This window comes from Rattus norvegicus, chromosome 17 (assembly GCF_036323735.1).
Source record: "Rattus norvegicus strain BN/NHsdMcwi chromosome 17, GRCr8, whole genome shotgun sequence".
Lineage (NCBI taxonomy): Eukaryota > Metazoa > Chordata > Mammalia > Rodentia > Muridae > Rattus > Rattus norvegicus.
Genome location: NC_086035.1, coordinates 53,423,639 through 53,448,245, shown reverse-complemented (window position 1 = coordinate 53,448,245; position 24,607 = coordinate 53,423,639). Strand labels below are relative to the sequence as shown.

Below are 24,607 nucleotides of genomic sequence, written 5' to 3'. Positions count from 1 at the left end.
CTGCTGCTGCTGCTGCTGTCGTTGTTATTGAAGAACAGCCTTAATCCATGGTGGTCTGATAGAATACATGGGATTATTTCAATCTTCTTGTATCTGTAGAGGCCTGTTTTGTGACTAATTATCTGGTCAGTTTTGGAGATGGTACCATGAGGTACTGAGAAGAAGGTATATTCTTTTGTTTTAGGATGTAATTTTCTATAGATATCTGTTAAATTCATTTGGATCATAACTTCTATTAGCTTCTCTATCTCTGTTTTGTTTCTGTTTTCCTGATCTGCCCATTGATGAGGTAGGGTGTTGAATTCTTCCACTATTATTCTGTGAGGTACAATGTGTGCTTTCAGTTTTAGTAAGGTTTCTTTTATGAATGTAGGTACCCTTGCATTTGGAGCATAGATAATCAGTATTGAGAGTTCATTTTGGTGGGTTTTTTCTTTGATGAATAAAAAAGTGTCCTTCCTTATCTTTATTAATAACTTTTGGCTGAATTTAGATTTTTTTTCTATATTACAATGACTACTCCATCTTGTTTTTTGTTACTATTTACTTAGAAAGTTTTCAGCCTTTTTCTCTGAGGGAGTGTTTGCATTTGTCACTGAGGTGTGTTTCCTGGATGCAGCAAAATGGTGGGTCCTCTTTATGTATCCAGTCTGTTAGTCTATGACTTTTAATTGGGGGATTGATCCCATTGATGTTTAGAAGTATTAGGAATAGTGATTGCTGTTTCCTGTTATTTTTGTTGTTAGAGGTGGAATTATGTATTTGTGGCTCTTATCTTTTGAAGTTTTTGCAAGAAAATTACATTTGTGCATATTCTAAGGTGTAGTTTCCCTCTTTGTGTTGGAGTATTCCATCTATTATCCTTTTTAGGGCTGGATTTGCGGAACAATATTGTGTATATTTGGTTTTGTCACGGAGTATCTTTGTTTCTCCATCTATGTTAATTGAGAGTTTTGCTGGATATAGTAGCCTGGGCTGGCATTTGTGTTCTCTTAGGGTCTGTATGACATCTGCCCAGGGGCTTCTGGCTCTCATAGTCTCTGTTGAGAAGTCTGCTGTAATTCTGATAGGTCTGCCTTTATATGTTACTTGACTTTTCCCCTTACTGCTTTTAATATTTCTTTGTTTTGTGCATTTGCTGCTTTGACTATTATGTGATGTGAGGAATTTCTTTTCTGGTCCGATATATTTGAAGTTCTGTACACTTCTTGTATGTTTATGAGCATCTCTTTCTTTAGCTTAGGGAAGTTTTCTTTTATAATTTTGTTGAAGATATTTAGTGACCCTTTAAGTTGTGTATATTTGCTTTTTTCTATACCTATTATTGTTAGGTTATTTCTTCTCATTTTGTCTTGGATTTCCTGTATGTTTTGTGTTAGGAGCATTTTCTATCTTACATTTTCTTTAATGGTTGTGTCAATGTTTTCTATGGTATCTTCTACAGTGAGATTCTCTCTTCTGTCTCATATTCTGTTGATGCTTGATTTTAAGACTCCTGATCTCCTTCATAGGTTTTCTTTCTCCAGGGTTGTTTCCCTTTGTGATTTCTCTATTGTTTCTAATTCCATTTTTAGATCCTGGATGGTTTTGTTCAATTCCTTCATCTGTTTGGTTCTGTTTTCCTGTAATTGTTTAAGGGATTTTTGTGTGTCCTCTGTAAAGGCTTCTAGTTGTTTACCTGTGTTGTCCTATATTTCTTTAAGGGAGTTATTTATGTCCTTCTTAATGTCCTATACCATCATCATGAGATGTGGTTTTAAATCCAAATCTTGCTTTTCCTGTGTGTTTGAATATCAAGTACTTGCTGTGGTGGAAGAACTGGGGTCTGATGATACAAAGTAGTCTTGGTTTTTGTTTTTTAGGTTGCCTCTCACCATCTGGTTGTCTCTAGTGTTAGTTGGTTTTACTGTTTCTGACAGTGGCTTGACCCTCTTGTAACTCTGTGTGTCACCTGGAGACCAGCTTTCTCCCAGTGGTATTTGTGTACAGAAAGCTGTGGGATTGGGTCAGTTCTTGGCATAGGGAAAAACTGGAGGGGTCCTTACCCATACTACTCCTGGGTTCTTGCATCCTGAGGGCTTCAGACAGGTCCCTCAGAGCAGAAGTAGTGGTCTTACCTCTGCTCTCCAGTTTGTCAGTACTTCTTCTGACTTGTTTCAGCTCTGGGCTTTAGCAGAGTCTGGAAATATCCTCTCCCTGACTCCTCCTAGGTTCCTGTTTCCAGATGGCACAGTTCCTCTTGGGCCAGGAATGTGAGCAGAAGTAGTAGTCTCTTCTGAGCTCTCAGGATTGTCCACACTTCTACAGGTCCAGCTCTCCCTCACCACAGGATGGGGTACAGAGAGCTGTTGTATTGGGTCAGCTCCAGGCACAGGCAGAAATCTGAAGAGTCCTGCCCCAGACTATTCCTGAGTTTGTGTGTTCTGATTTCTCCAAGTGGGTCCCTTGCAGCAGAAGTGGTGGTCTTACATCTGCTCTCAAGTGTGTCAGCGCTCCTGGTGACTGGCTTTCAGCTCTGGGTGTAGGCAGAGTCTGGAAGTATCCTTTTCCTGACTGCTCCTAGGTTCCTGTGCCCAGAGGGCTGTAGTCAGGTTCCTCTTGGACCTGGTATGTGAGCAGAAGTGGTGGTCTCCCCTGATCTCTCAGGATTATCTGAGCTTCTGAGAGTCCAGAGCTCTCCCTCATGAGTTTTGGCTACAGAGAGCTGTTTGACTGGGTCAGCACTGGCCACCAACCTCCAATCTTCTTATATGTTAAATGGAAATAGAAACCAAACTATCTAATTCACAGGACTCTTGGAATGATGAAGATTAGCATTTCAAAAGCTAAGGGCACTCTTGGCCTACATAAAACATTATATAAGTACTTGATCAATAGAACATCATGTAAATTAAGATTTACAGAACAGTGGCCATTTTCTTTATGTGTCCCTACCATTTTATGCCAATTTGAAAGGTAAGTCCTGCCCTGTTAGCACTACCTATCTTGACCAGCCCCATACTACTAGATCCAATTTTGCTGAATTTATTGTTCATTTGGAAGAGTCTGTAGCCAGCAGAGTAGCCTTTTTCACGACTTAGAATTCCATGGACTCAATGTAGGCATTTTAATTATATATACATATGTCACCTTGTGATATGAACTAATATTTGAGTTCATGAAACTCATTCATGAATTCAGTCAGTCAATTAGTGCATACTAAATACTTGCCAATAGCAAATATTATGCTTTTCTATTAGCCTACAAATGTCATGGAAATTAGGGAGGTTCTTTAAGCAAAACTCTAAGCCATAGTCAGAAATACTGCAAGATTATGAGTGTCAAATCTGGTTAAGAGTGAGTGGTGGAAGTTAAGGTAGAGTAGAATCAAGCAAGAAACAACAACAAAAGGAAAACAGGGCTACTGACTCGTTGAGGCATTTCCCAGCTAGTTGAGAAATGGAAAGAGAAGCAAAATTACTTAAAAATATGAAACCGTAATCAACCCATAATGATTGGCATGATAAAAATAGGAATCTAGTTAAAGTTCTTGAAGTCCTGGGGTCTATTCAGATTCACATTGTTAAACCTAGAACACTAGAGCCTGTAACCCAGCAAAAATACTGACTTATAAGCTGCCTTCAGTACTGACAGGAAAGGATGGTTTCTAGGTCACAATTGTGAAACATATAGTAAAATAAAATGGTAATGTGCCAACACCAGAGATGAAATGCCTGCAGTCCATTACCAGAGTGCCAGAGATCTCAAAGGAACTGCTGTTCCACTGAAGACTCACAGACCACTGAAGGTCCTCAGCCAATAGTCTCACAAGAAAACCCGATACCCATGAGTATGAGTCCATACATCATTGAGGTAAATGAAACCATTGGGAAACTCAGCTTCCATCTTTTATAGAAATAGAAGTTTGGGTTGAAGCCATACTTCCTGATATATTAATGTGTGTGAGGAAGTCCAGAATCCCAGTTCTAGAAAAAAAAAGCCTTCTGGGAGAAGGAGAATTATACTCTCTCAAAGATGAGGTCCCTTATTGGTTGTTTAGCATTGATTGGTTAGCCTTGAAAGTATATCTGTATTCATGCCTGTATCTGTATCTATATCTATGTATATCTATCTATATGTGTATAACAATAATAAAGACAAAGATATCAACTTGATGTGGGAGGCATTGAAGAGGTCCTAGGCTGAGTAACTGGGAGGGGCTGTAGATGGGGAAGAATAAAGTGATGCATTTCTATCAATTAAAAACATATTGCAGGGGGCAGTTCCTGAATGTTCCTCTGATAGTGGTTGTAGGGATACAATATGAGGACTAAAAAAGAGAAGGGAGAAAAGCAATCTCTACATAAGGAATTCTGTTGAAGAAGGTTAAAGTACTTAAGAAAGAGTGTCATCTTTGAATGCAGAACCTAGAAAAGATAAGGTTGTAGGATGTCTCTGGTCCACATGAGACTGTGGTCCAGTGAGCGACATATAGCAAGCAATACTGGGTTAACCTGAAAATAGGCAAACCTGGGAAATAAATTTGAAAACAACTATATGGTTTTTATTTTCCCATGGCTGTGGGTCAAGTAGCCTGAGAAATCACATCAATACTAAGCATGAAAAGGGTAGCTATGGAGGACACCCTCTGGACATGAAGCTCCCTGAGAACAACTGAGAGAGAGCCTCTGAGTGTCCCAGATATAGCATGTACTTTGTAGTCTCAACATGACATGTGGATAAATGTAAGCAGGCATGAAATCAGACACTTAAACCATGAAATTTGTTGACTGATGATTTCCACAAAGTCTCCCATCAGGCAAGAACATCAGGATGTAGCCTTAAGGTTGTAGCACTTACGCCTGGAAAGAACCAGATAATTTGCTGTATTTTGTTTAGTGAGGGACAACTGGTTCAAATTTAAGATTTGGAATGGGCTCTCCCAGTTGACTGGAAATTGGCAATTCTCTGACCTTTCTTTCTTCATACATGGTGCACATTTGCCTTGGTCTCCATACCTTCTGCAAACTTCAGGAAGAACTATTTGCTGTGTTTGAACACAGTATACTCAGTGTCACATGCTGGCAAAAAAGGCTCCCTAATAACAGATATTGCCAGTCTGACAGATCAGAAGTAATGTTTCAGCAGCTAACAATCCTCAGAGGGTCAGTCTTTCCACTCTGTATTTTCCACATTCTAAACAGAAATAAAAAGGGTAGGAAAATAAGCAAACAAACAAACAAACAGCAAGAAAATAGAATTAACCACAAAACTTCAAAATCTGATTCTAAGTAGTTTCAAAAAAGTCCAGTAGAGAAAATTGCTTCATTCTGCAAAGGTAAGCTGTCAAGTTCTATTTATGAACTAAATAACCCTCAAGGTCTAGACAGAGATTGGTATATATAATTTTATAAATGGTCATTTTCATGATTACTTTGGGGCTATATTATGTAGAAGTCAGGAAGAAAACTAATATTTGAATCTCCATCTTTTTTTCTGATTTCCATTTTGGATGGCAAGAGAACCCAATTGAAGACATAAGATAAAAAAGAAGTTCTCCAAAGAACTTATATCATCTAAACCAAGATACTATCATTACTTAAGAACCAAATGCACAAGTAACTTCTTTTGTACCATCCATACCCATTTATTATTTCCAAAGAAATTATTTGTCTTACTTCTCAGAGGTTTGGATGTGGTTGATGGACAAACACATGAATTAATAAGCCATGAACAAGCTGACTGACCTCTTTAGAAATACATAAAGTTACCAGGTAAGGTAACTCAATCTCAAATACCAGAAAATGTTCATACATTTAGTGTTTTAAGTATAACGAATGTACCCTCTGCTCATTCAACATAGGAGAGGAAAAAGTTTCACATTCATTTGAAAAGTGTTCTGAGAGTGATCCAGCCTAATGGGAGCTTTCATTCAGATGAGAAAAACAAACAAACAAACAAACAAACAAACAACTAAAAAAAACCCCAACTTTGTTCTATGGAGTGTCTCAAAATTAGACAGAAATAAAAAAATAAATAAATAAAAATAAAAGATCTAGGAGCCTATGAACACAAGTTTCTGGGTGAACATTTTCTGTGTATTTAGATCTAGGTTCAGTGACATTCAGGCCTCACAATTTCCTGTTGTTGATTTCAAACATGCTTATTGTCAGTTATTCCTAACTGATTGTCTCCTCAGGCCTAGCTTCCTACCCTTCCTCCATTCAGCCCTTCATCCCTGTTATTTTCCCTTTTCCTTCATGTCACCTATGTTCTGCTATCCCCATGTGTTAATATATATCCCCATATACACATATATTTAGAATCCAGAGAATCAAATAATCCTGCTAACAATGAGATACAGAGTTAAACAAAGAATTCTAAACTGAGGAATATCGAATGGGTGAGAAGCACCTAACGGAATGTTCAACATCCTTAGTCATCAGGGAAATGTGAATAAAAAAAACCCTGAGATTCCATCTCACACCAGGCAGAATAGCTAATATCAAAAACTCAGGTGACAACAGATGCTAGTGAAGAAGTGTAGAAATAGAACACTTCTCTATTGTTGCAAGCTGGTACAACCACTCTGGAAATCAGTCTGGAGGTTCCTCAGCAAATTAGACATAGTACTACCTGAGGACCCAGCTATACCACTTTGGGCATATGCCCAAAAGATTCTCCAACATATAACAAGGACACGTGCTCCACTATGTTCATAGCAGCCTTATTTATAATAGCCAGAAGCTGGAAAAAAACCCTCAACAGAGGAATGGATACAGAAAATGTAGTACATTTACACAATGGAGTACTACTCAACTTAAAAACAATAACTTTATGAAATTCTCAGGCAAATAGATGGAACTAGAAAATATTATACTGAGTGAGATAACCCAAACACAAAAGAACACACATGGTGTGTACTCACTGATAAGTGGATATTAACCCAAAAGCTCAGATTACCTAAGATACAATCCACAGACCACATGAAGCTCAAGAAAACGGATGACCAAAATGTGGATTCTTCAGTCCTTCTTAGAAGGGGGAACAAAAATATTCACAGGAGGAAATACAGAGGCAAAATTTGGAGCAGAGAGTAAACGAAAGATCATCCAGAGACTGCCCCACCTGGCGATTCAGCCCATGTACTGCCACCAAACACAGATAATATTGCTGATGCCAAGAAGTCCAAGCTGACAGGAGCCTGACATAGCTGTCTTTTAGGAGTCTCTGCCAGAGCATGACAAATACAGAGGCAGATGCTAGCAGCCAACCATTGAATTGAGAATGGGGTTCCCAATGGAGAAGTTAGAGAAAGGATTGAAGGAGCTGAAGGGGTTTGCAACACCGTAAGCAAAACAATATCAACCAAACAGAGATCCCAGGGATTAAAACACCATACAAAGAATATTCATGGACAGACTCATGGCTCCAGCTGCATATGTAACATAGGAATGGCCTTGTTGGGCATCAATGGGAGGAGAAGCCCTTGGTTCTGCCAAGGCTTGATGCTCCAGTGTAGGGAAATATCAGGGCGGTGAGGGAGGAAGGGGTGGGAGGTTGGGGAGGGAGAATACCCTTATAGAAGCAGGGAAAGGGGTGATGGGATAGGGCGTTTATGGACAAGAAACTGGAAAGGGGATAACATTTGCAAAGCAAATAATAAATATTCAATTAAATATTATCAATAACAAGATCAACTGTTAATAGTAATAATTAATAATGTATTTATAAATATGTTAATTAGTATATAATATATTGCATATAATTATGGGGATATATATTTATGTATGTGAAACTTTTATATTCACATGGATATACACATTTGTATGTAACAGTTTAATTGGTGTTACCCTAACACAGGCAACAAGACTTGTTCTGGAAACTATCAGTCAACAAATACAAAGCTAACAGTCAGTTGTAGTAATGCTTCTGAATTCAAGTATTTTTCTAAAGCTGAGCAAGGAAAAATTAAAAATTTGCTTTGTCTGATCATTGCATTAATGAATTCTGAGTAGAAAATAAGTTTATAGCTTAAAAAAAGAAAAGGAAGAGGAGGAGAAGGAGGAGGAGGAAGTGGGAGAGGAGGAGGAGGAGGAGGTGGAGGAGGATGAAAAAGAAGACAAGAAAAAAACGAAAAGTTACTCAAAATAGCACAGTTGTTAAAGAGAAAGCTCAAATGACTGACATCCATGAAAGTGGCATGGAGACATACAACCCTGAAGACTACAAGTTTGGCTTATTCTAGATAAGCATTAAAGGATCATTGTCATGGAGAAAGTATGAGGAGACTGAAAATACCACACGCAGAATTTGAGAAGTGATATAGAGAATGGGTGCTGTCTCTGTAAAGTAGCTGAGTGGAAGTGACTGTCAGGGTCAGTGAAGTACTAATTAAGGCTGTGTTCACTTAAGACAATGCTACCAATTTCTCGGTTGCTTCTGATCCATCTGTATTATATAATTCATTAATTAATACTATTGTATTGATATGAATCATGACAATTTCTTCACTATGTTTGCAATATGTGTTAAAAAAAACAAACAATTTTGTGAATTACTTGGTTAAAGAGTGGTGCAAAATCACAAAAAAAGAAAGAAAAATCAAATGCACAGATTCAGAAAACAACACTAGATTTAAAAAAAATCTTGATTAAATATTAGAGAGCCACAAAATTAAAATGAAAGTTAAAGTCATATAATGTCTGCCTACTTAGATAAAAGAGGAATGACTCTGGGTGCGTTGGATTTCTATTAACATGACAATTATCTGACAAAATCAACTTATAGGTGGAAAGTTTTCTTTTCACTCACACATTTGGAGATTCCAATATTGGTCCTATTATTTTGGATCTAACAAGACTTCACCAGAGGGCAACAAGAATATATGGTAGAGAAAAAACATGAATAAAAGAGTCACTTCATATCCATAAAGCAAAGGAGAAGAGTCAGCAATAAGGGTTCTCAAGTCCCTTTCAAAATCTCGCTCTACGTTTCATGTGATATTCACTGCTGCCTGATATAAGTCTCCTTCAATGTGGGGACTCTTGAGAGGCACTTGCGATCTAAACTATGACACTACTGAAAAGCTTTGATACATTGAAGGTCATTTTGTCTAATGTCAGTTTTCCCATCTTAAATATATCACTTTAAACTGCCATTTCTCCTTCCATGGTTAAATGCTTCCAATTATGATAAGTCTGTTTATTTCATAGACTAGCTCATTGTTAATGATTTGATAATTACAAAGAAGTTCTTATCTTTTCTAAAACTGCCTAGAGTGAACAAGCACATGAAATGTAATATTTTTTGACTGTCCAAACCAGTTGGGCCTTTTCTAGTTTTCATGTTTGCCATCTGTAGCCCACAACACAGAGGCAGAATGTTGGGTGCCTGAGAGCTCCCTTCTTTCACTTCATCCATAGAACTTAGGACTCTAACATGACTAGTTACCTTACTCTTCCCTGGGATGTCCTTGTACCGTAACTTTTAGAAAATGTCCTTTATCGATTAAGTAATGAATCACTAACCTATTACACTAATGTGAGTGAATAAAGGAAATGAATCAATTTTTATCCAGTTCTTTGCATTCTATCATAAATTTTATAATAATAATAGAATGTCCAAATTCCTCTTGCCCTAAAATGTACCTGAAGTTTAGTATAAACAAGAGCACCATCATTTTATCAGCTCCACTTCAAACTCAACAATGCAATTGAGCCCATTCTCATCCATTTATGCACTCTTTTTGGTCAATGTGACCTCTGCAAACCAGGGCTGCCCTGACCTTCTCAGAACAGTATACCTATCCCCTGTCTCCAGTGAGAATTGACTTTTGTATGTAGATTCTGTAAGAACTTTTTTTTCTTTTTTAACTGGAAAAAGGTTCAGAATGCTTTAATTGATCATTTCATCCCAGAAAGAATTCCCTTTTAATACAGGCTGCCCAGTAGATGAGCAAACCCATGACAGCGGTGGAGCTGCAAAGCCTGTGGATAAACTACAGTCCCTAAGTATCTTTAGAGGACACTGACATGAGCATGGTTTGATGTGCTAGAAGACACATATTGGCAAGACAGATGACTTCAAGCTCCTTCCTAAGGCCAAGGAGCTATCCTTGCTGTCTGAGGGTTATGGTAGCAAGGCAACCTCTGATTGGACAAACTCCTGCATTTGCTCACTGCACCAAAAAAAGATCAACATGAGCAAGCTCATTGATTCTCCAGTGGATGGTTTAGTAGTCAGTTTTAAGCGTTGTATCTGTTCTCACACAATGTAGTTGTTTGCATCTAGAGACTAGGATTTCTTATCTCAACCCTCTCTACTGTTCCTCCACTGTCCCAAGGACGAAAAGGAAGCTGAGGCACTTGGTTTAGTCTTCATTGTTTTCTAGTCTTAGATAGCATCTAATAGCCAGTCCTTTTGACCCATTACTATCACAACCTTTTCATCTTTCCCTTGACTCCTCCAAATTCAAAAGATCTTTCAAAGATAAACTCTGAAAGCCATTTAGCAACCCAGTATTAAAAGATGAAATTATAATTATGCTAGCACATAAGTAATCACTTCCTATGGGGTGGAATGGATGGGATATGACTAGAACTAGCATGAAACTGCAGAAGGTTAACTGCAGGGAGTATTGTTTCCACAGTGCATGAAACGGGTTCTTATTTGAAGATTGAAAAACTGAGCTTCAAAAATGGTATTCAGCGTCATAATTATTTGGCACAAAATTTAACTTATGTAAAAATTTTATTTTATAAAACCAGAAAGAGTGTTTTGATAAGAGGGAAATATGTGCCCTTTGACATCAGCCAGATGGAGGCAACCTGCAAGAGGATTTTGATGAATGAATCTATTGGTAATTAGGGAAATTTTTAGTATAAGGATGATGCCTGCCCTATTGTAGGGATTTTTTAATAATATGATCAAGAGAGGATAATGGTATGAGTGAATATGATCAAAGTACAGTGTGTGTGTGTGTGTGTGTGTGTGTGTGTCTGTGAAGATGTCATAATAAAATTCAGTATTTTGTACAACTAATATATTCTAATAGAAAATGAAACAAAAAAAATTACATTCCACACGTGATCTAGATGGCTCAGGAGCAACTATGTCGTAACCTGCCCTAGTAATACAGTGGAGTCTAACATGGGACTTCTACAGTATGCCAATCATAAGGATTGTCTTAGAGTTTTGCTTCCTGTACTTTTGTCAGGAAGCAACAATTGATGCAGAGGCCATAGAGGGATATAACTTACAGTCCTGACTTCCTCTGGTGATGAAGAGCAATGTGGAAGTGTAAGCCGAATAAATCCTTTCCTCCCCAACTTGCTTCTTGGTCATGATGTTTTGTGTAAGAAGAAAAACACGGACAAAGACAAATTGGTTTCAAGAGTGGAGTATTCCTGTGACAACCTGACTATGTTTTGGGGAGGACTGTGGAAGGACTTTGGAACTTTGGGATAGAGGAGACATTCTGTGTTAAGATCTCTGTTAGGTAGTCTATAGGAACTTGGAAGATAATGTTGAGAACAATGCAAATAATGGAGTTCTGACTTGTGAGATTTCAGAGGGAAGATTAAACACTGTTATCAGAGATATTGCTATTTTGATTGTGAAGAGGCTGTGGTTTGGTTAGCTAGGGCTGAAGGATCAGCTGTGATTAACAAGATACAAGAACTACTAAAGCAAAACCTGGACCAATGATGCTGATTAACTGGCACTAAGAAATTAGTGGTGATTAACAAGAGACCAGCATCACTGATGTGAAATCTGGGAAGCATTTTCTGGGAGCAAAAAGAATCTGTGTTCCAGAGATAGCCAAGTTTGTGCCTCCTACGGCAGTTGTACTCGGTAATGTGTAAGAGTCACCCAAGTGGTACTGGTTTTGAATGTATGAGGGGATATAAGAGCAAGTGAGACTTGGCACTGTGAAAGACCATGGAAGGCCATTGGTGAAGGTACAGCCTCAGTTGCAGTTAATGACCCAGGACCGAAGGGGCCATACAAAGGAGTTGAGGCTTGGTACCATGAAGAGAGCCTATAAGAGGGTAATGGTGAAGCCTAGTTGTAGCAGAAGACCCCAGTGTATTGGAGATGCCGGTACCATGGGATGATCACCAAGAACAGCACAAGCAGTGGAGTAGAGTCAACCAGAGCCTAGACTGTTACAGAGGGCAGAACTGGAGATGTGACACCAGCCTTTTGGAGGAGTCCAAAAGGTCATATGGGAATCCTAGACATTGGAACAAGATGCTCTGAAGGTGAAGATGACTTGGAGACCCCAAAATATTAAAGATGCCAAAAGCCATGGGAAACTTGCTGAGGAAAGCTGCTAACAAGGAGTGGAAGCAGTTCAGGAAACAGAAGTTTGTTTTGGTCAACACAGATGAAAAAGGAGTTGCAGATGTGAAGACTGCTTTGACATCAGACTTGGTGATGCAGAGTTTAGAGTTTACCCATCTGGCTTCCTGTCTTGCTTTGGGTATTATAGTTAAGTGATCTGATAAATTTCAGAAGAGCCTTTGAACTTTGGACTTCTAACATTCATTATTAAGAGTGTTATAGACTATGGGGACTTTTGAAGTTGGACTAATCTTTTAGCATTATGCTATGGCTAGTTATGGGCCCCATAGGTGCATGTGTTTGAACAAGTCTACAAGGGCAAGGAAGTGAAATGTAATGGATTGTATATGCTTGGCCCAGGGAGTGGTACTATTAGGAGGTTTGGCCTTTTTGGAGTAGGTGTGGCCTTGTGGGCATGGTCTTTAATACCCTTCTTCTAGCTTCCTGGAAGCCAGTAGTCTCAAATCAGTCTTCAGGATAAGATGTAGATCTCTCAGTTCCTCCTGCATCAAGCCTGCCTGGATGTTGCCAGGCTTTAGTCTTGATGATGATAAATTGAACTTTTGAACCTTTAAGACAGCCCCAATTAAATGTTGTCCTATATAAGATTTGCCATGGTCATGATATCTCTTCACAGCAGTAAAACCCTAAGACAAAGGTCATCCCAGAGAAGCAATAAATATACATGTCTTTGAGTTCTAAGAGATGAAGCCTATCAAAATCCTTAGGGAAGGACCCGAGAACATGAATATTTAATGCCTAGGTACATTTCAGAGAAAATAGTTCACTTCATTTTAAACACAATTATCATTGACAGCTTACCGTCTAATTAATTGATCCATCTTCACTCTATAAGTGTACTTCAATTTCTTTACTTAATACATATATTGAGATCCTATGTATGTTATTTGTTATTGATAATCAATAATAAACAAGTCAACATACTGTCTTCCTTTGAAACTTGCAGTTTGGCAAGAATGGCACAGGAAATGAGAACATGTGTTGTATGTCACAGTGAGGGGGAAGGCCAACTATAATGAGGTTGCAGAGGGGGCTGCAAGCTATATCTGCCTAGGTAACCAAGGAACGACTCAGTGAGGAGGAAGAAGAATTGGAGTTTTTTTTTTAAAAAGTGATGTTGCTACGTGGGAAGAAGATGTGCAGGGAAAATTATTCATCCTGAGTCCTGGCCTGGAAACCCTGAAAAAATGATGCCATTCTAACCCTAAACTTCTATGTAAGAGACAGTATGGGAATAGACAAAAGGTAAAAAAGTCTATTGATTAGAGAATGTGGATTTCATATGACAAAAAAGGGTATTTTGCATTCTCTCTGACTGCCAATCAGAGTAATGGCATGACTAATTTGTTTTATGAGAATATAACATTAGTGACAAGGAAAAGGATGTAATATGCATGCCAAAGTACTGATGAGACAAGAGGGAAGATAAGAGAAATGGTGTGATGGGCAGGCAGCTCAGAGGAACACTGCACCCCTGGTTCTGTGCCATCATCCACCTTTGTAATGATCATTTCTTGTATCTGAGATGTTGAGATGACTTCCAATGACACAACGTTCCCCTCAGGAGTGTTTTTGAAACATCCCTACTTAGACTCTCAGTAAAATAAATAGGCTTTGGTAAACAAAATGCTTCATGCTATGTTATTGGATTAGGTAAAAATAAAAACCACATTACACCAATGAAACAAGTTCAATTTGAGACTCTAGGCAATATGACTGTGGCCCTAGTTTCAGAGCTATATTGATTCTATTTTTAATTGTTTTTCTAGCTTTGACTTTTCTATAGAAAAGAAGACATTTTACAATTGATATTCAATATACCAATCTAACTACAGAATGCACAGCTCTCAAACAAGCATGGCTGATGCCAAGGGACGCAGCACTGGAATCCTAAATCTGTGAACTTGAAACTCCTCTGAGAAGTGAAATGTGTAAAAAGGAAAAGTTGAAGTGTGTCCCTGCTGCCGCAAATACAGGAAGTACACACCCAGGCCCTGTGGACACCCGCTTTCACACAAGACACTGAGCACACTCGACGGCCCCCAACTCCTCATCTGCACCCACATAAAGATACTTTCATCTCTGAGCAATAATATGGATTTTTCCATCCCATAAACAAACTTATACAATTTCTATGCAAATGTATCCCACAGTATATACTAGCAAAAGAATATAGGGGTTGGTCTGCTGTAAACTGGAGTCCGATACGTGCGCAGTAAGAGAGACTGTTCTGCAAGTGAACTTTCAGAGGCATTCTCAGTCTTAGAATCTTATGCCACGTCACAACTGTGCATGGCTATGATTATAATCACAAACTTTGAAAAAAAATGGCTATATCAACTAATTAAAATCAAAACTTTTTATCCGCTTGAACCCAGTACAATGAAACCGAAAATGACAACTGAGAGTCTTAAGAATCCTCACGTGTCTGGACTGCTCTGATTATTACTAGTGTGTCCCTCTATAATACGTGCATTACTCACTTCCTACATTTGTATGGTTTCTTACTTTGAATAAAAGGCTAAGAACTTAGAAACACACAGCTCTAGGTAAAATCACTAGATCAAACACACACACACACACACACACACACACACACACACACACAAAGGATGCACCCCAAACCATACAATTCAAGATCTTTCTTTTAAAGTAAGTATGTTTTAATATTATTTACCTTTATTCTCCCATTTAAACATTTTCTCTCTTTCAAATTCATGGTCTTTTTTTTTTAGTAATCATTGTTATATACATACATGTATATTGTATGGATATACATATATTCTTTAATACATAAATACATGCTTGTCAGTCTGTTTAATATTTGTATGTTCTGTATATTTTGGGGGCTATTCACTTGGTATTGGTTAACTAATTTGTGTTTCCTTAATCCTTAACACCATTCTAAATATTTGTCCTTATATCCGCAGGTAAGTGTAGTCTTCACCCCTCATCAAGGAAACTTCTTTTAGCAACAGATAGAGACCATTACAGAAGGCATCCACTAATCAAAATGCAGGGTTGTGGAGCCCAGTCCCAATGGATACCTCTACAAAACAACTTCTGTAACTAAGACCCGGGAACAATTTCATGAGATGAGGGCAAAAAGATTGGAGAGCTAGAGGATCATGGTGTCTGCAGTGACCCTGTCTCCTAGTGATTACAGAAGCCCTAAAATCTCGCCAACATGACCGCCTAAACATGAGCAGAACAAGAGAAACAGCAATAGAAGTGCTAAAGTGGACAGGAGCCCTTGAGGCCTCAACTCTACGCAAAGAAAGATGTGCAGTTAAACAATGTTGAAGTCCTATGCTTCTGAGTGCCCATAAACAATCTCTCAACAAAACAAAAAGCAACGCAAAAATATAAAAGAGATAGTTTCCAATTTCTAGCTGCATTAACTGTGTGACTATGCTCCCTCCACCCCACCACACCATTTCAGTAGCACATGTTGAATCTGCTTTCATAGAGAGTGATAACCAACAGTTCGAACAAGTGTAGATAGGATGGATATTATGTTCTTATGCTCCTTCTTAAAGGTGCGTTGCCTTTGTTGATTAAGAGCAGAATCCATGCCATAACATATATGTACATTTTTCTCATTAGAAAAAAAATGATACTGTTGTCAATCTGGGTTTATAAATCATCTCGGAGGGACACTTCATAATTCCCCACATGGTGCACATTCACTACACTGTTCTTAGAAAGAAGTTAAAATTGGAACTGGAGGGATGGCTACTGCAGGCAAAGCTTCATATACACACATAAAAGTCCAAGGAAGAGGTAAATGTAAGGTGAGTATCTAATGGTTTCTCTTTTTATCTCATAATAAAAAGCATCTTTGAAAAAACTAAAGATAATTTTTAAAAACAGACTTGAAACTACTTTCATAAGCCAAGCACTTTATTGTGTGTATAGATTGTTTATGGAACACCGGAATGCGGTCAGTTTTAGGATTCCTTCAGTGTGTGTTTACCTGAGCATGACTGCTCTGCCTGGGTCGGTCCCATATGTCTATTTCCAACTTGGGCATCTGTAAATCCTAAGCATTTTATTCAGATTGACAGAATCTGTAGAATGAGTACATGCTATCAGGGGATGTCACATAGATCTGTTTCCAAACAAGGCCTTCAGTGCTTCTGCAATGGTGATTGCAGAGTTTATCGTTGGCACTTGACCTTCGCTTCTATGGCAAATGGCTGCATGTGCTGTGTTATCCTGCCCTCAAACCCCTGCCTTCTACACTTAATCAGCTCTGGTCCTGATAATTGAGTTTTCTCAAGGGAATGGAAACACCACTGTCTGTTCAGACCCCATCCTCTAGACTAAATATGCCAGATGAAGGGAAAGCCAGAAGCCCCGTCAGCCTGCTGCGATTGCTCTTCTTGTGACCTTGGATGATAGTGAAACTCAGTAGCCTTCAAATTCTAGGGGCTTCTGCTTCTTCTGAAGGGCGAGCTTACAGGCACGGTCATTGTGTCAGAAAGTCACAGATCCAACAAACTCCTCACTGATAACCTTGGCCTGCCAGGCTCTATCTGAAGAGTTGAAAGGCCAGTTAAATCCAAAAAGAAAAAAAAAAGACAGCCAACTTCATTTTCACAGAAATTGTAAACCATCGAGCCTACAAATGCACACTCACACTTAACACTCTGAAGTATTTCATTTAAAGCTAAAACGCACAGCAGCTGAGTTACTTAAAATTCATTCTCCTGCTGTAAAATGCCAAAAATGTCTATTGATTGTAGCAATGTTGGGAAGAATGCCACTCTCTTATACATTGATAGTGGGAATGCAATTTGGGGCACCCTATTTAGATAGCACTGTGACAATACTTCACCAAATCTTATATGTGCCAACATTTTGATTGAAAAATTACACTTCCAGAATTCTTTCCAGAAGGATTCTTAAACATGTACTACCAAATCTGAGTCTGTCTTTTGCTACTTTGTATGAAGAGCCCAAATATTAGCTAACATTTTGTTCTGAAACAAAGTATGACTCGTTATTTAACGCTTTGCACCAACTACTGACAAAAAGTTGCCAAGGTAGTCTATCAAGTTAAAAAATAGCTCTCAAAATGCATTTATATAATGGAATTCAATTATATAACAGACAAACTTGATGTGTTTATGAAATTTCTCCTACACACACACACACACACACACACGTGAGCACGCAAACATGTAAGCACACACACACAGGGATACTAACAAGATGTGTTCAGTTCTGAGAGTTTACCTATCCTTGGTGGAGTATGATTAGGAAATTTTTTTCACTTTTTTTTTATTAACTTGAGTATTTCTTATTTACATTTCGAATGTTATTCCCTTTCCCGGTTTCCAGGCCAACATCCCCCTAACCCCTCCCCCTCCCCTTCTACATGTGTGTTCCCCTCCCCATCCTCCCCCCATTGCTGCCCTCCCCCCAACAATTATGTTCACTGGGGGTTCAGTAGTAGCAGGACCAAGGGAGGAAATTTTTTAAAAATGTAACCCCTTTATAATATTGAATTGTATTATTTGGATTCCAATTAATATTCATGATGCAATATCACAGGAAAACTGGAGGCATCTTCCCAGTTCATGTAGCTGAGCATGTTCCCAATGGAGAGCAGGGTTCTGGGTGTGCCGGGTGAGTGCCACACACTATAAATGCATTTCCTTACATTGTTTATTCCCTCCTTGTGCTTTTGGCATTCATAAATACACTGTAAATGTTTTAAGAATGGGAAACATTCTCTTTGATCCTCAAAGTACTGAGAACCAGGGAAGATTTCCAAGTGGAGTGTACATTAGAGATGGATCTTGAAAAAGGAGAGGTTGTTAGTTGAAAAGAAATGTTCATACCAGGCCTAAGGTCTGGAAAGTGTAGTAACAAGCCATTTTAGGAAGCCACAGTGAGGCCAAGAGGGTAAGGATGCAGAGCAGTCAGAGCCCTTCGAGCAGAGCCAGAACGGGCTGCTTCCTCTGCCAAAGCCTTGGCTCTTATGACAAGCCCTGCTGGAAAGCAGCACCCTCTTCTCTGAGGAGGCTGCGAAAGTCCATGTGAGTAGGGGCAATAGTGGAAATGTAGTTAAGGAACATGACAGCTTTCCAGTGATTTCAACCTTGAAGATGCTTATCTTCCATGGAGAGAGGGTCACAGACCTTGAGTAGCTCACAAGAGAGATGAGAAGCTCTGATGTCAGTCTTCCTATCTGCCTCCTCGCTCGTAAAGCATTCTATATCCTAGCCCTGGACAGAAACTGCAGAGTTGTCAAGGAGAGTCCAAGACACCCTGGGCATTTCCCCTTTTGCTCTTAGATGCAATTTTAATTTTTTACCAAGAGTAAGAGTCGTGCATTGCAAGGGCTGCTCATAACTGATGGGCAGAGGCTTTCTATGCTTTGAAGCTGTTACCCTACTCAAAATGATTTCAGCACACTTTTCCATAGAGTTCAATGTTTGTGTAGCATCCATTTTATCTAGGTTTCCTTCTGCCTTTTGTTTGTCCTCAAATACTTCTCTTTCCCTTAGGTAAACTTAGACAAGCCCATTTATTCCAGCACAGAACGTCAGAAAATCTGTAGGCTCGCCCATGTGTAAACTACAAAATCTAGACAAATTCCTACAGGGCCAAACCAACAGTATTTCTGCAAGTCTTCATGCAGTAACTGACTCCCAGGAAAAGAGGAGTCACAAGAGAGAAAAGGGTAGAAGAGAGGAGGGGAAGGAAGGGAAGAGGAAAGGAAAAAGATACAGGAGAAAAGAAAAAGTCCGTTGTTCAGCATTTTCCTAGTTGTATTGTATAAATCCAGTGCCAAATTTAAGTCTATTTGTAAATGTACAAATAGAAAGAAAGAAAGAGAGAGAGAGAGAGAGAGAGAGAGAAAGAAAGAAAGAAAGAAAGAAAGAAAGAAAGAAGGAAAGAAAGAGAGAGAGAAAGGAAGGAAGGAAGGAAGGAAGAAAGAAAGAAAGAAAGAAAGAAAGAAAGAAAGAAAGAAAGAAAGAAAGAAAGAAGGAAAGAAAGGAAGCACAAGCAGTGGAGGAAGACGTGCATTGCAGACGTAGGATAGCTAGAAGAGCTGTCCTATTCTAAGTCTAGTGGGGAAAGGGAAAGGACAAGTCTTCCTCTTTTCAGCGAGTGGGGTGAGGCCCAAATATAACTGAGAATAAATTAAAAGGAAAGCAGGAATGCTACTTAAGAGCTTTTCAGGCTAAAGAGACTGTATGTGCAAAGGACCTGAGGCAAACTCCCATAGACATGTTGGAGGAGCAGGACGGAGGCCAGTGCACTGAACAAACTGATTCCCAGCCTCTTCATTTGGAAGGGGTAGTGAGTTTCCTCCACAAATTTGTTCTTTGTTTCCGTTTGCCTTTCCAACAACACCAAAAAAAAAAGTTTCTACATGAAAGACCAGTTAACATTATTGCTTTTCATTTTCCTTAGAGAGGAAATGAAGTCTATAGAGATTAAATCAAAGGCTTAATTACAGATCCAAGATTATGATTGGACTCAGTTTTATATACACTGTAACAAAACCCAGTGCCAGGCAAGTTCCTTCCTGGCCACGAACTGGGTCCGATAACCACATGTTGGCGGCTTCATGTTTTTGTTAAACATCTGCAGTTCTCCATAACAGAAAATGTCCCCCTGCATCCATCAATAGTCAACTTTCAAATTTTTTGATGTGGTTTCTGTTAAACAACCATTTCTTCTGTAGTGAAATTATGATATCATTTGTTTATTTTTTAATGCATTCAACAAATAGACCATAAATTATGTTTTAAAAATTGTTCAGGGAACTAAGATATAGCCATGGATAAAATGTGTCTGCGTGCTGACCCCATGAGTGCTGAAGGTTGGTGGAAGCAGCTGGCAGAAATCAGTATTCAGATTACTGTGTGGCAGAGCAGAGTGCAGAGTGCGCGAGAAATTAGTGTACCAGATTTGAGATAGTTTTATTTAATTTTTCACAAATTTAATACGTATTAAAGGGAAACAAAACAAGTAATACAGTAAATGTTAGCAGTATAAGCAATGCAATCCCTACGTTGGTTTTAAATGTAATGCTTACTTTGGAAAAATCAAGCATATTGCACAAAGTTGGTCTGTAGATCAGCCTGCTCTGACTGAACACACTTTACTCTTTAGGATGAGAAGCGTTGTTGAGAATGAACGTGGGGATCAGCGTTCACTAGGTGAGAGTCACAGTCTCAGTCAGAATTTGAATCAAAATGAGACCAGACCTCCTTTTAAGCGTAGGAGGTCACTGTTTTTTAGAACCTCTCCTCCAGAGGAGAAAGTGTCAGTTGCTGAACATATCTAGAATTCTGGAGACTGGGGAGAAGTGGGCATTGTAGGCTGCCCCTCCCATTAGAATAACCAGATGTAACTTTTATTTTTATTTTTAATTATTTTAGGATGGGTGACTACTTTGAAACCACTCCTTATGGTCTTCTAACCGTAATTGCAGCGGGGAACATTGGGTGTCTTGGAATGAAAGAATAACCTCTCTCAGGAGAGCCATCTAGAACACTAGCCTACAAAGTGGAACCTTGGCTCCCTCTGGTCCCTTTTGCCTGTTCCTGAGAAGTAATTGCAGCAGAGAAAGTATAATGTTTGTTGGGTTTGGGGATTCAGGCTGGGGAGAAAGTGGGAAAACAATGGTTTGCCTGGTCACCAAGGTCTGATATTCCTCCCATCGAAGAATTTCTGAGACAGGATTTGGCCTTCTCATTATGTCAAGTCCTCAACCAGAGCACCCACCCTTCAATGGTTACAATCTGTACTGGTACCACTCTCCAGAGTTATATATGTTCTTTCTGCAAGTCAGGACATGCAGCTCACCAGAACTGCTGTACATTGCTGAAGGAGCACATTTCTTGTTCTAGAGGAATGGAAAAAAAACAAAGGGCAGAAAAGAGGATAATCCAGAAGAAACCAATAGCCAGGAGAATTCTACTGAACTCTCTGGGTTGGCCAAGCTAGAGAGCTCAGGAGGAAGCAATAGTAGAGAGATAGATGAGGAGTGAATAAGCTCTTAAGTGGAATGAACCCCCAAAACCCTGTCAATTGTGGCAAGGCAGGCATAGATAAAGATTTCCAGGAAGTTGTAGGTTTATTTAAAAAGGCACACAGTAGGTTGCCTATTCATTGCGTAGTGAGCATAACAGGGGACAGCTGGTGCTGAGATTTGAACATGAAATGTCCTCTGCAGGCTGTTGGAACTGTTTGGAAGGTTGTAGAACCTGTAAGAGAAAGAGGCTTTCAGAAGGAAGTGAGTTCCTAGGGAGTGTTTCTTGAGGTTTGGTACCCTAGCTCTATTTCCTATCCACTCACTGCTGCCTCTTGACTTTAAGTAGAATGTGACCAGCTACTTCATGTTCCTGTTGTTATGCTGTTGTGTTCTTTGCATTACTCCTTCTCTGCCGCCAAGCTGTCTCAACCTACCTGGACTCTACCTCCCTGCCCCATTTCACACATTTGATCTGAACGATAAAATAAAAGAAAATATAAAACAAAAGAAAATAAAAAGCAGCCACAGATAACCTGGTTAGGAATTATCAAAGCCATTACATTTGCATATTAAATTTCCTATATCTAAATAGCCTTTTGAGGAACTAATGTTGGAGTTCATTACAGCAAAACTCTTTCATGAATATAAAAAGAAAATATAAAAATGAAGAAGGAAGAAGGGAAGAGAAGGAGGAAAGAAGGCATTGAGGAAAGGGGAAGGGAGCAGGGGAAAAAGAAAAAGAGAAATAAAAAAAGAGAAAATGGGAGGAGAGGAGGGACAGAGGAGAAACAGATAGATAGATAGAGACATTGATATTTAGAAGACTCCCAGGTATTCAGTGTGGACTTCCCTAATCAGAAGTGGAGGATATGCAAAGCCTTCCTTGCCAAGAAGCCAACATTGCTAAAATGACAGAGTACATAAACCACAGCCCAGTCAACAACAGTGTGGGACACCATCCGGCCACACACAGAGAAAGCAGGCTCTCTGGACAATGTTATAGGAAGTAGAGAATTGGTAATTCTCAGAAAATAGATAGAGACAGAAGTGGGGAGAGGGCTGGGAATTTGAGAAAAGACATTTCAAATCATTTAGCTTGTCTAAACCAGATGGAAGCGAATTCCTTCCCTAACACAGCAACTTGAGGCAAAGCACATGCCTGTCGCACAACAAACATTTGGGTAGGGAATAAACTGGGGCGCGCGTCCTGGGAAGCAATGTTACCGTAACCTGTGATCTTCTATCAGCATGTAGCAGGGTGCACATCATCAGCTGACCTCCTCAGTATTGAATCAGTTGGCTGGGTATTTCTCAGTGTGGGTGGCCACATTCCAGGGTTGGGAACAGGGCTAGAACCCCATGGTATGGAGCTTCAATTCTAAAATTCTAAGTGTCAAGATTTGAAGGCCCAGTTGAGACTTGCTAGTTGGCTCTAGGCATTCCTCATATTAGTTTAGCCAGGACTGTGGCCTAGAAAGTGAGCTGTTTTCTCCATCTCTGTAGCATGAACTTAGCCCAAGGCCTATGGAGAGATGTCCTAGGTCCAGTGAAGGGGTATGTTAACCCAGGTGCTGGTAGACTCCCTGAGGATGAGTGTGGGTGACATTGCTGTCAGCCGATGGTAGCTTCTTGGGCTCCAGCTGACAGTACCATGGACGCTGAAGAGTTTATGGAAGACAGAGGCAGAAGGAACATGGACCTGCCTGTAGGCCTGCCTGGTAGAAACACCGAGAGTTCTCTTGGTCAATATATGTGAGATGTTCTCAAGACCTGGAAGGCTGTCAGTGGTGAGATAAAATAGACAATGTCATGGAGTGTGGAGAGCAGATAGGTAGAGAGGGTTCCTGTGATGAGCAGCAATAATGGTTCTCAGAGAAAATTTTTTATAGCTAATGAAATCATTATAAGCTTCAGTGGCACAAAGTATCCTGAACCAGATATGTATGGTGCGGTAAACTGAAAAGAATGATTCATGAGAAAGATAACGTAACATAGCTCCAGGAATCACTGTGAGACAGATCTAATCCCCAAAGAGTGAGGGGTAGATAATCTTATTTGAAACAACTATCCATCCTTACATGTTTAATGTGTGCATATATGTAATATGTATGTGATTTCTGCATATGTGTGGTGTGGAGCACATTTCCATACTTACTTAGCAAGTGTGTGAAGGTCAGAGATGACCTAGAATGTTAATCCTTCCCTTCCTCTTGTTGGTAGCAAGTTCTCCTTGCTTGTTTGCCTCCTTGTTTGCCTTTGCATTGCACATACCAGGCTAGCTGGCCTGTGTGGTTCCATGAATTCTTCTCTTTTCTCTTCCCATCTTGCATTAAAGGCAATGGAATTACAGATGCAGGCTACTTCCTGTGTGTGTTTTACAGAAAGTCTGGGAATGTGAATTTAGCTTCTTACACTTATGTGGCAAGCCCTTTACCCTTTGAGGCACCTTTCCAATCCTATCCTCATTTTAACTAAGTCACAAAGCTACATATCAGCTAGAGGTCACATAGCCTGTGATTTCTGTTTTGACTATAGAAGGATCATGCTGAATAGAAGAAATAGATCCAGAGTCAAACTCTGAATCCTGGAGTCACTTACTGATTAGGTATTTGTGTTGATAACAGCATCATCTGTAGCAAAACACAATGCATATTAAGCAATAAGTAAATGTTGGCCATTGATAGGCTTGCTGGTCATATGACACTGAAAGCCTCTGTAGGAGAAGCTGGGTCTGAAATCTAATCTGATGCACAAAGCAGAATTTATATCTCTTTCTGTTAAAGCCCTACCTTGAGAGCAATTCTCCAGTCTGAATTTTCATCCAGCATGGGATTTTCTGCAGAACTAGCTACTCTATGAATGGTGTTGCATTTTCTTGCATTCTCATCTGGAAACTTTTTGAACATCCAGTCTTAATTGATTAAGGCTAGGTAAGATGGGAGAGTACACCACACTCAATAAATAGTGTTGTTGTTGTTGTTGTTGTTGTTGTTGTTGGTGGTGGTGGTGGTGGTGGTGGTGGTGGTGGTGGTGGTAGGGTAGTAGCTAGCTGTTGTTCTATATTTTAAGGCACATTTCTGATCATATGACTTTCTGTCCCCACCTTTTTTCCTGTTTGTAATGGATGTGTGCAATGAATTTCCACAATTTCCATTGTGTGAGAAGGACTCTCTGGAGCTGTCCCTTACTGAACTCTCCTACAGTCTCTCTGAAACCCAGCTCCACAGCATTCCTTTTCAATTGATGCCCATTCTGTTC

At 39.4% G+C, this 24,607-nt stretch overlaps 1 long non-coding RNA gene across 1 annotated transcript in view; it reads left to right on the top strand.

Moving 5' to 3' along the window:
• LOC120097752 (uncharacterized) overlaps positions 1–24,321 on the top strand; it is a 78,672-nt gene extending 54,351 nt beyond the window's left edge. Inside the window, exons 2-3 of the long non-coding RNA XR_005495456.2 lie at positions 14,118–15,000; positions 15,279–24,321. This is a non-coding gene — a long non-coding RNA (uncharacterized LOC120097752). The remainder of the gene's footprint in view (positions 1–14,117; positions 15,001–15,278) is intronic.
• The last annotated feature ends 286 nt before the right edge of the window (positions 24,322–24,607 follow it).